Raw genomic sequence first — 14,207 nt, 5'->3', positions numbered from 1 at the left:
CACTTTCCTTTTGGAATAAAGAAATGAATGATATAAACTCTATGCTTTCCAGGAACCATAAGAACAGAGATATCCAGATGCTTCTGAGAGGACCCCAGCTCCTGAATCCCCCATGTGGAAGGCTAAAATCAATGTTTTCTGTTCAGCAATACCACTCAACCCTTACCAAGGAGTCACTGAGCTTTCCCAAGCACACATCTTTCTTCCTTTTATTAGACCAAGACAGAAAGGCATCTTCCTTCTCCCCATTTCTGATCTCTTCATCCTCTTTGTTTTCACTCCCTAATAGCTGTTTACACTGAATTATATGACAATTACTAAACCTTAGAGGTTCTGAAGGAATACCTGAGAGGCTGATGCAATCATGACAAAACTTGTGACATCACAGAAGAAGATAAAGCTCTCCAGCTTGCAAGATATTTTTCAGGCAGATCCTCATCATGATGTCACTGAGAACTGCCATGCCCTACTGGCTAAACAGCTTTCCTCACATTGACTAGATTTGAGGGTGCCCTTTCATGGTATGTCTCCTGTGATTCAGTGGAAACCTTTATGTACTCCATCTCTCTAAAGAATATGTTATTCAAGGGCTTGGAATGGATAGAAAAGATCTTGTAACATGGAGTAGAGAAGATTCTTCTGAATAATAATTTTTTATTCCCAGGTACTTTTCATGAAATACAGTTCAATTTTGTAGGTTTTCTCTGTTTTCCAATGCAAGTTTTTCCCAACAGACCTTCAATTGAATGAATACTGTATTTTACTTTCTTATTGTACATTCCTTGATATGGGACTTTATAAATATTGCTGAATGTGTACTCAAAATTTCTGTTTTCAAATTCCATTTTCTGCAATGATTTTGGCAGGGATGACATCTCTGTGTATTCAAGTTGCATGATCTGATTCAAACGTCCTTATTCAAGAGGTAGCAACTAACAGGGAATTTCTAAGACTAAGTTTACTATCATGACATAGTGAATCCTTTTTAGTCCAACCATTATGGGATCCGTGATATCTGGAAACAAATCAAAAGACTGGGAATATGAAAAGGGAAGAATCTTGCTGAAACATTCATGGAGTAATGCAATTCATATCTATTAGATTACCACAAAGAGGTTGAGCCTTCTGATTGCTGCCTGCTACCCAACACAATCCATATTATCTTTTATTCATTCCAAAGTAATAATAGATTAATGAATAAGACTCTATATAGAGAGAAAGTTTGAATTTAATTTGAACTTAAGTCCAAAGATATTACTGTTTGTATGGGAGTGTTTTGTTTACTACATATATTATAAAAAGAATTTGTGTAAGAATTTCAATTGGAATTGCTTGGAAAAGTTTCTGTAGCTTGCAGGAATGGTTTACCTTTAATGAGTTTACTGTAGCAGTGAATTCCATTTTTTATATCATTGTTTTTTCTACATCTACTGATGGAAATGACAATAGTTAGATTAATTTTCACACACTTGGAAAAATTTCACTTACAAAAGGAAACGATTATTGAAGAACTTCAGGAATGATCTTTCTCACTACTTATGGACTTTCTTCATGTACGCTGGTATTGGCTTTTGGAAAAAGAAAGGAAAATTCATTTTTGCATGTCTCAAGTTAGCAAAAGTTTTATAGAAAAAAGTCATTCTACTCTAATTAAAGGAGATATTTATCTAATGGAAAATAAGTTTTAAAAGAATTTCAAAGGATAGCATTTGGGTTCTTTTTAAACTGTCGTACAAGAAAAAAATTCAGTTTGGTTATTTTGTTTTTTAATGTACAAATGAGTACTAATATAAGGGTAAAATTTTGTGACATAGAAATATTACATACACAATAGCCATCCCATCAAATTACTCTTGTTAATTGTGATTTTGCATTCCCTTGCAATTCAGAATGAGTATCTTAATTTTTTTTGCATTTTGCCAATGGGGATTTCTCATTTTCTCAAATAACATGCTCTTACATTTTTATCTCAAAATATTTACAATCAATTTTGCAAAAATATATGTACTACAGAGTTTCTTTATGCATGTACTTAATATCAAAATATATCATATAAACTTTACCTATTGTAATTCCATTCACCATGGCACAACAGATTTATTCTGGTTCTACATGTTTGACAAATACACCTGCACACAAATGGTTGTTGCTATCACAGAGCAGACAAAAATTTGGCAACATAGAATGTTGCAATAAAAATCAATCAATTAGAATTAAAGCAGTAAGTCAGGTAGAAAATTAAAGCTTTATAGCTTGAAAACAGTTCTGACCAACAAAACTTCACACGTGTGAGCTTTGAAATTTAAATACAATATATTGTATGGCAATATGAACCCAGTCTAAAATGATCATCCTTATGTCCTTTTAGAAGATCTAAAATATTTATAGTATTCTTTTGAATGTATAAGGCATTTTATATTTTATAGTGAGTGTTTTCTCAGAGGCACTTGTCTCTTTACATTCTTATTTGATTTATGATTAGATAATGGAGAGCCAGTATTCCATCCCAGACAGTAAGATTTTAGATGCTGTATTCCATCACTATACCACAGCACTTTTAAAATTTTTTTAAATGAATTCAACTCGTAATATTATTCTAATTGTGAAAGTCTTATACAAAAACAGTACTGCTTCATGTAAGGAATTAAAATCGTATGATTTCATTCAATCAATTAATAATTTTATATTTTCACAGTTTAAAAAGCTGTTTGTATGTGACTGAAAATACATGGAAGATACATGTATCCCAACACTGACCCAATACTCTCTATTGCTGTCTTATCCCATAAAAATCTTTCTGAGAGTGTTTTAAGCTATGTTGGAAGATATGCCAATTCTTCTTAACCAATAAAACCAATAATACCAACTGTCTATTTTTCTTTCCAATGAGTTTGTGTGTTCATATAAGAAAATGGAACTATTATTTCAATTACTTTCCTTTAAGAACAAGAAATGCTATAGTCTGCTGACCCTTGTCTTTCATACATAATGAAGATTCTTGAATCTTTTAACTTAAGCCATCATCTAGAAGCTCTCATTTCTTTGAGGTTAGCCTCCTGTTCCTTTCTCACTCATGTCCTTCTTTTTTAATTGGATATTTTATGTATTTACATTTCAAATGTTATAGCCTTCCTGGTTCCCCTCTTTCCCATACACCCTCCCCATGCTTCTGTGAGTTTGCTGCCAATCCTGCCTGTCCACTCACACCTCAACACTCTGGCCTTCCCCAACACTAGGGAAACCAGACTTCATAGGACCAAGGCCTTTCATCCTATTTATGCCGGAAAAATGACATCCTCTTCTACATATGAGGCTGAAGTCATGGATGCATCCATGTGTACTCTTTGATTGGTATTTAGTCCCTCACTTCCTTCATTCACTGGACAACAGCTTATTATGATTCAATGCTGACAGTGCTGTCCTTGCATCAGGAAAATAATGGTCAGTGAGCCTGAACCTCAGGAAGCTGAATGTTCATACAAATGCATGAACACATGCAACCAGAGCTTGATTCACACTGAAAAAAAAAAGCATGCAAATATTTTCCACATAGTGTGCAATGAACACTTGCCATGGGTTTCAGTGCTGTTTCAAAAGACTATTGCCAATATTACTTGGTGGCCAGCTCCATGAGTGAGTGGGTCATCATTTATTTTAGATTATTTACTTAGTGTTGAATATTGATAGCCTCAGAGAAATTACTTCCAGCAGATCTTTATACACAATCATGGTTCTTTATTTGTTTTTTTTTTTTTGTTTTTGTTTTTGTTTTCTTTGGTTTGGTTTGGTATCAAAATATATACAGCAAAAAACTTAGCATTTTACCACTTTTGATATAGTGCTCAGTATCTCTGGTGTGTGCCTGTCACTCCCTCTCTGACCCAGATCTCTTTGAATTTATGGAGCTGAGATGCCATGCATTTTACACATAGTAACCATCTTCCTTCTCTCTCCTCCCAGACGCCAAACCTCCTGCTTCTTACCACTGTTGATAAAAAACTTTATATTCATTGATATATGCAGCACCAGAAAATATCAGTCATTTTGCTGTTAACTTGGCATCCTCAGGTTCGTTCCATGTAGCATACGTCAAATGCCTGAGTGATATTACACCCCAAGGATAGCCCACAGCTCATAATTCTTCAAGATAAACTTAATTTTTTCCAAATATCAATATTTGCCGATGACTCTTAAAAGCTTAACATCCCTGTAGCCCTCCAGCAACCAGAGGTAAAAGAAAGGATGGGGGGTATTGTGGATTGTGGGTGGTGGCCCTGTTTAGAAAAGTTCATTGGAGCAACTCCCATCTGTGATTTCTGGAAAGCAAAATTTTTGTTCTCAAGTTGGAATACGTAGCTTGTTCCATTAGCAAACATTTCATGAATACACTATTAGTTCAGTTCTGTAGAGTTGTCATAACAAACAGGAAACAGCAGCAGTGGCACAACCTAGTAGGACAGCCAGGCTTCTGTCAGTAACCTGGACAGAGAGAAGTTCTATGCTGTGCTTCTCTCAGGGAATTGAAGATCAGCAGAGACTCAAGATCCACAAACATTGTTGCTGTTGCTTTCTTTGTTTCTCTTAGTCTGCATAGCCAGATTTCGATTGGAACAATATAAGATGTTGGCAATGTTTGTTGCTGCTACAAATATATTACTGTAGCTGAGTAATCCTGTGCATCATTTTCTCCTCAGAGGGATAGAGGCTATTCCAATCATTTACACCTATTGCTGCTAATGTTGAAATGGGTAATTCAATATGTGATGAGAGGAGAAAAATCAAGACAGTGTAGATCCTTTGACCATGTTTCCAATATAAAAAGTTTAAAAACAATTACAATCTATGATCTGTAATGGTACTGCAAACTCTTAAAACCACCTCAAAAGCAGTAACTTATTCTTACCGTTGTATTAAATAAAATACAGTTAGTTAGAAAAAGGTGAATATGTAAGCCTGATGGTGCCTTTGGTCAAAATGATAATTATCAAAACTATGATTTCAAGCAAGTTTATAAAATAATGTTTGTAAGACATGAGGCTCTTCTGTTAATTCTCCTATTATGTGTGGTTAAAGGCACATGCCATCTAGTTGTAGGGATAAGGAATGACTTATTTTTGGAGAAAGTGTATGATTGAGTTAGAGTAGCAAAGGACATCATTTTAATCCCCAAGTACATAGAAGTCAGATTGGTAGAACCATCATCATGTTAAACCAGCAGAAATGAGTACTCAGTCAGAACCATTTAGCAATAACATCATTTTACTCTTATTTGGCTAAACCATATACGTCATGCCTAGGCAAATTCTTTTAAAGCAAGGATTTTGCTTTGTAAAAGCATGTATGTATGTAGGTATAGATGTATGTTTGTATGTATGTATGTATGTATGTATGTATGTGTATATTTGTATATATGTGTATGTGTACATAAGGACATATGTTTATATTTTGTATACTTGTTTATATATGTGTATATGTATATATGTGTATGTGGCCACATGAGTATATATATATATATATATATATATTTGTATGTGAATTTGTGTATATATATGTAACATACAAATACACTCTATTTTCTAATATTATGAAATTTTTCTCATATATTCATCAGGACTCAAGAATTTTAAAAGCTGCTTCATTAATTTTGATTCATTTTAAAGTACTGCTCAGAAAATAGATTCAATATGGGTCATTAATTTTTTTGCTATCAATTTTTTTATCTTTTTCATAAAAACACAAATATTTACTTTAGTTATGTGACTGTATATATGTTTTAGCATGAGACATAACTAATTAGCTTTTCCAGCATGTGATATAATTTCAGGATACTATTAGACCTATGTGAGGTAGAAACTATATCAAATGACTTCAATATGTGATAGATCAGAGTGATAGATAGAAAGATATATAGATATATAGATACATACATACATACATTCATACATGCATAGTTACATTGATGAAAGATCACAGATGATAAGTAGACAAATATCACAAACTCAGAATCATCAATTATGAAATAATTAGTATTGAAAGATTAAAATATCTTCTAATATGGAGCAAAATTTTAAATGTGAATTTTGTTCATATTTTAATACCTAAGGGAGATATGTCAGACATAATCTTTAAAATAAAATGTCTATTTGACACTTCCACCCAGGTAGATAAAAACATGAAATACTTAACCTCATTTACATCAATCTGTCAAATTATTCCATCATATTGTCTTTGTTCCTTAAATGCATAACATCATACTTTTTATCCCTGTTCAAATCAACCATCAATTTCCACCCTGCTCTGAATTCTACCTCAAATCCTATCACTATATAAGTCTCTAATAGATCCTCATATGCTATCATGAAAATTATTCATGATGAATCACTTTTAATCTTTACTAACATTGCTCTCGTAGAGGTAACTATTATTTCTCTGTCACAAATGTGATCACTATCCCCTTCTCTGTTTTCAGTACTATTTTCAACATCAATCATTTTTTAAATGCTCGTTATATGAGATAATAAAATGATCTTTTTATTTTTTTCGGAGCTGGGGACCGAACCCAGGGCCTTGAGCTTGCTAGACAAGCACTCTCCCAATGAGCTAAATCCCCAAAACCAAAATGATCTATTTTTCCCCTAGTAAATTATGTACCAACAGTTTGTTTCAATGAAATTTTAGACAAGAAAAACAAAGTTGTTACAAAGTGCTGGTTCTTCTCAGACCTAAAACTGAAAGTTGTCTATGTGACAGGAAGCATAGGAGGAACACTTGTGGAAAAGAAGAAGAGTTTGTAGAAGACCTCATGCAGGGAAGTGCTTCATGCAATTGTAAAAAAAAAGTGTAAAAGACCTGAACTTTCATATTGAGTGAAAGTTGTTGAAGAATATTTACACGTTACTCTGAGTGGATTACATAAGCAGGTTTATTTATAAATCCATGGTAAATACTAGAAAAAATGGCATCAATGTGTAATAGAGCAGAAAAGAAAATAAAGTTGAAATTTGGTACATGTTACAATATAGATGTTGATAACTTGAACATGCTGAAGGTTATTGGATGATTTAATGTGATGAATGGCTCAGATAAACTAACAATATGCATGACTCTTTAATGAAATAACTCTATACTGAGAACAAAACAATAATCTGTGACAAAAATCTGTTCAGTTATGGTTATATTCTTTAATATTTCTTTTTTAAAACATTCATTTATTTAAATAAATTCAATAAGGAACCGAAGATAACCCTTTTCATCTTTGGTATATCCAATCTCTAAACAGACAGGAGTATAGTGGATGAAACTTCTTCCAGCATGTGCCTAATCCAGGTATTATTAATTTAAAATAATAAACATAGCACAGTATCATATTTGTGGGCATTTGTTACTAAGAGCTAATAATCTCCTCAGAAAGACCTCCAATAAAACCAATCTAAAGTAACTTTCCCTTTAAATACTAAAAATCTTAAAGATGAAGCTTGCTTATCATTTTCATACATATACACAATTTGTAATAATTTCGTTTTTACATATGACTTTCAGTCACTTTACTTTTCTGATTTTGATATATGCCAAGCTTCACAAAGAGGAGATTGTATGCTTCTCAGCAGTCCTCATATTTCTCCCATTTTCCACTGCATCTATGCCATATTACAATATATGAAATTAATATTATAAGTAAATGATAATGGGATGCAAATGTAGATTTTGATATTTCATAAAGTATAAAAAATAAAAAGATTCAATAAATTACTAGGTACAGAATTTGCTTTTATATGAAAACAGTAGGTTAATAATACCTTATAATATCCACCCTAATTCATATTGAGTCAGTGTTGAAATATATTTGACAAATTTTTGAAAAGATTAAGTAACTTTTCTGTATCTTTGTAAAAACAGTTGGACATATTCAACATAGAAGTGTCAGACTCAGATATTTTGTACAAATAATTTTTAAAAACAGTCCTAAAAATATTCTAAAAGTTAGATCTAGAACACAAGTATAATTCTCAGGCTCCAGATAACCAGCACACACAGTGCTGAGCACTTGTCTTCTATGTGCATATACAATTTTAATTTCCATAGGATATAAATTTTATAAAATCTCAAAGCTACATTTATTTAACAGTAAAATGTTAGAAGTGGAAGATTACTTTTTTCCATTTTTATTAAATTGTGTAATTATGTGCATTTTAATTCTTTTTATACTTCCTGTCCATCACCCCTAAACTCTTCCCCTCACCTTTTATAGTGGTTGTCCCCTCCACATTGATATCACCTTCCTTACTGTCCCAGACAACCAAATATCCAAACTTTTAAAATTGGTTAGAGAGCTAAACCAAGAATTCTCAACTGAGGTATATCAATAGCTGAGAAAAACATCAAGAAATGTTCAACATCCACAGTTATCAGAAAAAGGCAAATAAAAATGAACCAGAGATTCTACATTACACCAATAACAATGATTAAGATATAAAACTGTTGCAGTAGCAGACTAACCTAGGATGTAGACAATGTGGTACACTCGTCTATCGCTGGTGAGATTAGTACCTGTACAGCCACTTTGGATATCAATGTGGAGGTTCAGAGAAAATTGCAAATGGCTTCACCTGGAGAACCAGGTTTACCACTCACTTCAACACATATACACAAACATGATCCACATACAACAAGGACATGTGGTTGATCAGGTTCACAGTAGCCTTACTTACAATAGTCAAATGCAGGAAACAAGTGTGATATAGCTCAATTCCACTGAGGAATAAATAGAGAAAGTGTGTTATATTTAAACAAAGGAACACTACTCAGGTATTAAAAATGAGGACACCTAGAAATTTTAGGCAAAGGAATGGAGCTGGAAATTAGTGAAGTTAGAGATAAAAAAGGAAATAACATGGGATGAACTTAGTGACAAGTGGATGTTAGCCCCAAAGCTCAGAATTCCCACTATACAGACCATTTACCACAAGAAGGGTAACACGTTAGAAGGCCAAATTGCTGATGCATGCAACCAACTTAGAAGGGAGAAGAAAATAATCATGGAAGGCAGAGGGATGGAAGGACTTATTTAGAGGTAGAGAATGATGGACAAAGTGGGGGGATTTGCAACAATGAAAAGAGACAAGAGAGGATTCCAGCGGAAAAGTGGAATAAATGACAATAAGCATCAGTGTTGGGTGGTGAACTTGGGTATCCCCAGGAATGTCCCAGGTGCCAGGGATGCAAGAGGATCCCATAAACCTAATGGGATGATGGTAGTTGAAATACCAAGCAGGATAGAAATAGAACCACTAGAGACTGCCACCTGTAGCTAGGAATGCCCCCCCCACCAGTGAAGGAATGGTGCTGCCCACACAGTTCAAAATCTTTATTCTATATATATCCAATGCCTACAAATATGCAAATACAAAAACAGAGCAAAGACTGAAGGGAATACCCTTAGGAGACCACCACACTATAAGAATCATTTCAACCACAGACTCTAAATCCTGGCCCTATTCCTGATTTCAAGATGTGCTTGCATATAAGACCCTAATATGTCTGTCCTCTGAGGGGCTCCGCCATCATCTGACCATGACAGATGTAGATACAGCTAACCATTGGACAGAACCTGACAGCCAGAAAAGAAGAGTTAGGGGAATGCCTGAAGGATCTGAAGGAGATTGGAGTCTAATATGTAGAACAACAGACTCATTAAGTTTACATTTCAGAGACTCAGGAAATTTACTACCAACTAGAAAATACTTGGTTCAGGCAATGGCTTCTGCTACATAGACCGTAGAACATATGGAGAAGACAACTGCCTCATCTGCCATATCTGGGAAGGTAGTCAATTGGTCCTGTGGAGACGTCATATCCCAGAGAAGGGGGATGTTGGAGGGTTAAAGTGGAAGTGGGCAAGGAGATGGGGGAGTACCATATTAGAAACGAAGAGGATCAAAATGGGTTTGGGAATTCAAGAAAAATACCAGTTTGGGCAATGACATTCAAAATATAAACAAATGAATATACTGTTTATAGTATAAGATATTATTTTTAAAATAGACATAATCAGATCTGTCCCCTTAAGGACTATTTATTCATTATCTGTAATGTTTCAGGTGTACTTAATGTTGCAATCCATAATTTTCATAAAATACTTAGTTTTGAAATTTTACGTAGATATACCCAATCAACGTTTTATCTCCTGTCCTTATAGCTATAAATCCTTAGTTACCTCGATTTATAATTAAAAAAATATTTTGTATTTCTATCACATTAGGTTTCCATTCAATGCCTCAAATGCCTCTCAATTTTTGCTGTACTTCTCTATATTCCCTCCATTGTTGCCCTCTTCCCTTTTTCTTCACATTTGACATTCCTGTTCCTGACTGTGTCCCTGAGAAATCCTTAAGAACATTTGTACTTCCCAAAATGCAGAAGGGGCACTAAGCTGATCATACAGATACACCGTTTTGAGAATTAACATTCAGATTAAAGTGAATTTGAATCCCATTTTTCTTTTTTTATCTGGATTACCTCATTATGATGACTTTCTCAAGATACATTCCTTGTCCTGAAAATTACATGCTTTCTTTTTTCCAATCTGTAAAAGCACCACATTTTCTTTATGCCTTCATTTGTTAAGGAACAAGTAGAATATTTCCAAATTATCAAGGGTCTATATACTAGGATGAATCAACATTTGGACATATACCCTCGAGTTATATCATTAGGCATATTGATTTCCATATTACAGAAGAAACATCATATTGATTTTAAAAGGTGTTATAGAAGTTTGCCTTCCCACCAGGAGAATAGGAATATTCCCCTTTTCTCCATAACACAGTAAAGGTAAGTTGGCTCATGTGTTATTAAACTAAGTATTCTGAAAGGGATGAAAAATCTCAGAATAATTTCGTTTTGCATTTCCATAATGTAAAAGGATGATACATATTTGCCATAAGATTCTTATTGGTTTGAGTTTCTTCAATTGTGAATATTTTTTAGATATGTAGCCCAATTTAATTATTTTTTCTTGATATATAGTTCTTTAGTTTTTTATTTTGATTAATAGAAGCTCATTGCTGAATGTGTACATGCAAATAATGCTTAGTATTTTTGAAAATAGCCACTTTAAATTAAATTTACTAAGGTCAAATCATATAATGTGCTCCCAATAAACTCACAGAATTGGCAGATCTGTTGTAGCTAACAAAATTCATTAAGGTCACTTCATAAAATCTCCCTATGTAATAAAACATTCTGTATGTACATAAAATTGTAGAATAGACGTTAATTGTTTAATTTTTTGAGAATTTCCACCAAAGTATTTTGATGACACTTTTCCCATTAATTTTACCCACAACACTCTATTTCTTTGAATCCTACTATTCTGTAACTTCTACATTAAAATACTATTTAATAACCCCATGATAAACCCTTACAACTAATGATCAAACCTCCATCAGAAGACACTAACTGTCCATAGTCTGTCAGTTAGGAGTAACAGCTTTCAGGCCTTTTCACTGCATTCTTGACTGTTGAGTGGCTTGATGCTGTGCAGGAAACCACAGCTTCTATGTGTCATGAGGACAGCACTTCTCATATCCTGAAGACACGATTTCCCTCTGATGTAACCCACAATTTTGCACCTACAGTCTCTTTGCCCTTTTTTCAGGATGGCTTTTAAGCCTTTTGGAAGGGGTATAATATGTATATCCAACTCATCATGGCTCAAATCAATAAAATGAACACAACAATATAATGAATGAAAGAAGAGTTCATTCTTGGAAAGTATTAACAAGATTCTCATAACCTCAGGCCAAATTAAGTAAAGAAAGAGTGGGATTAACAAAATAAAAGAGAAGAGAGGAGACGTGGAGAAAACACTTTTTATATTTACAGTCAGAAATCTATAATATTTTTTAAAACATTAATGATTTACTATATGTATTTGTTATACCAATATTAAATCAGCTCAATGTGCATAATTTAAACAGCACTATACTAAATAATGACACAAAGTCAGGTATTTAATATCTCCCACCGAAAATATCATAGGACCACATGTATTCAGTTTAAAAATTTGATTAGACATTTAAAGAGCATTGACAGTTTCTTAGACTATTCCATAAAGTGGACAAAAGCATTGAATACATTAAAATTCTATTTTAAATCTGGTATTATCCAACAATTGACAGAGAAAAAAGGAGAAAGATTGAGACAGGAGGATAAGAAGAAAACAGAAAGGTACAGAGAGAGGGAGAAAGAATTACAGACTACTGACAGAAAGAGAGGAAGAGTGAGTATTACAGACTAATTTCCACTGATACATACATATTCTCAATAGAATCCTTGTTAACAGATTCAAGACGAAGTTAAAATTATTCTTCAACCAGGTAAGCGTTCTTAAATGCGAGACATACAAGTTGGTTTATCACATATATATATCATATTATATATATATGTGTGTGTGTGTGTTTTTGTGTGTGTGTGTATACATATATATATATATATATATATATATATATATATATGTATACACACAAAAGTACGGTAGTATATAGATTGATAAAAGGCACAAAGACACCATTATTTTATTAGGTGCAAAAAAAATTAAAAAATTACTGGTAAAAAATAAATATATTCATTCAAGGCAGAAGTCCTGGAGAAGTTATAGCTATAGATGATATAGTTCAACATAATAAAGGCAAAGTAGAGCAAGCCCACCACTATCGTTGTGATAAAGGGAGAAACACTTCTCTCTCCCAGATATCAGTGTCATACCCAAACTGCACTATAGGGATCCACAGCAAGGAAGAGTTTACTCTGAGCTGAGGAAAGAATACTTTTCTTTCCCTTCTTCCTTAGGATCTTTCTCTTCTGGGAAAAATTATAAAAGCCATGAGCTCTCAGGAAACAACTGGGTCTTTTCCAACAACTGGCTTTTGGAATAAGGAAATTAATGATATAAACTCTCTGACTTCAAGGAACCATAACAAACAGGGATGTCCAGATGCTTCTGGGAGGACCTCAGTTCCTGATTTCCATATGTTGAAGTCTCAGATAAAGGCTATCTCTTCAGGGAACCCACTCAACCCCTAACCAGGGCTCACTGAGCTTTCCAATGTTCCAAGTATTTCTTCCTTTTTTATACAAATACAGAGGGCCAACTTCTTTCTCCCCATCACTGTAGTTTTTACCCTCTTTCTTCTCACTCCCAAATGGGTGTTTACTCTGAATTAGAGGCCAATTAGTAAACCTTAGTGGTACTGAGGGAATATCTGATAGGCAGTTGCAGACAGGACAACACTTGTGACATCACAGAAATAGCTAGGGCTCTCCAGGATACAAGAGACATTTCAGGCAGTTCCTAATGATGATGTCACTGAGAGATGCCATGGCCTACCTGCTAAACAGCTTTCCTTACATTGAACAGATTTGACCATGCCTTTTCCAGGTGTGTTTCCTGTGACACAGTGGAAACCTTTACATACTCCATCTCTCCAATGCTAAGTACTTCTATTGTTTCATTAGTGGTTACATGCTCTGAATAGAGAAAGATAGGGGTTTGTTATGGGTACAACGGATCTAGGAAAATGGAGTGGAACAGATTCTTCCAGAAAATAATTTTATTCACTGGTCCATTCCTGTGACATACTCTTCAATTTCCTAGGTTTTCTCTGTTTTTCAAAGGCAAGTATTTTCCCTACAGACCTTCAATTGATGAAATATTGTAATAATTTTTTTCTACATTTCTTGAGAGGGGACATTATATATATTCCTGAATGTGTACGCAAAAATTGTATTCCAATTCAATTATTTCAATGATTTTGCCAAAAAAGGGGACTAGGTACACAGGAGTATGACAGGGTAAATAATGTGTACCTACTTCAAATAGTAAACTCCTAAATTCTTATTTTTTTCAACAAATTTCAGACATCAGTAAAGCAAAGGACCACATGGAGTATCGAATTTGTTTCTCTTGACCTTTTTGATATCAGTACTACAGTATCAACTGTGAGGAGCTGTCCGAGGAGCTGTCCTCACAGATGTGAGGAGCTGTCCGAGGAGCTGTCCTCACAAACTCCATTACAAGATGGCACCGGCATCCGGCAGAACGCACCTAGTAAAAAGGGCAATATGCAGGCGCCTGGTAACTTCCCTACTCAAAGGGACACGTACGTTTTGGTACGTCATCTGGAATAATTGGCAGCGACCAGTCAGAG

The 14,207-nt window shown here is 34.1% G+C and overlaps 1 long non-coding RNA gene across 1 annotated transcript in view; it reads right to left on the bottom strand.

Moving 5' to 3' along the window:
* LOC134484508 (solute carrier family 53 member 1-like) overlaps nt 1-14,207 on the bottom strand; it is a 108,915-nt gene that overhangs the window by 43,837 nt on the left and 50,871 nt on the right. Inside the window, exon 4 of the long non-coding RNA XR_015647321.1 lies at nt 1,489-1,568. This is a non-coding gene — a long non-coding RNA (solute carrier family 53 member 1-like). The remainder of the gene's footprint in view (nt 1-1,488; nt 1,569-14,207) is intronic.

Source organism: Rattus norvegicus, chromosome Y (assembly GCF_021556685.1).
Source record: "Rattus norvegicus strain SHRSP/BbbUtx chromosome Y, alternate assembly SHRSP_T2T, whole genome shotgun sequence".
NCBI classification, from domain to species: Eukaryota; Metazoa; Chordata; class Mammalia; order Rodentia; family Muridae; genus Rattus; species Rattus norvegicus.
This window is presented reverse-complemented; position numbering and strand designations above follow the sequence as displayed.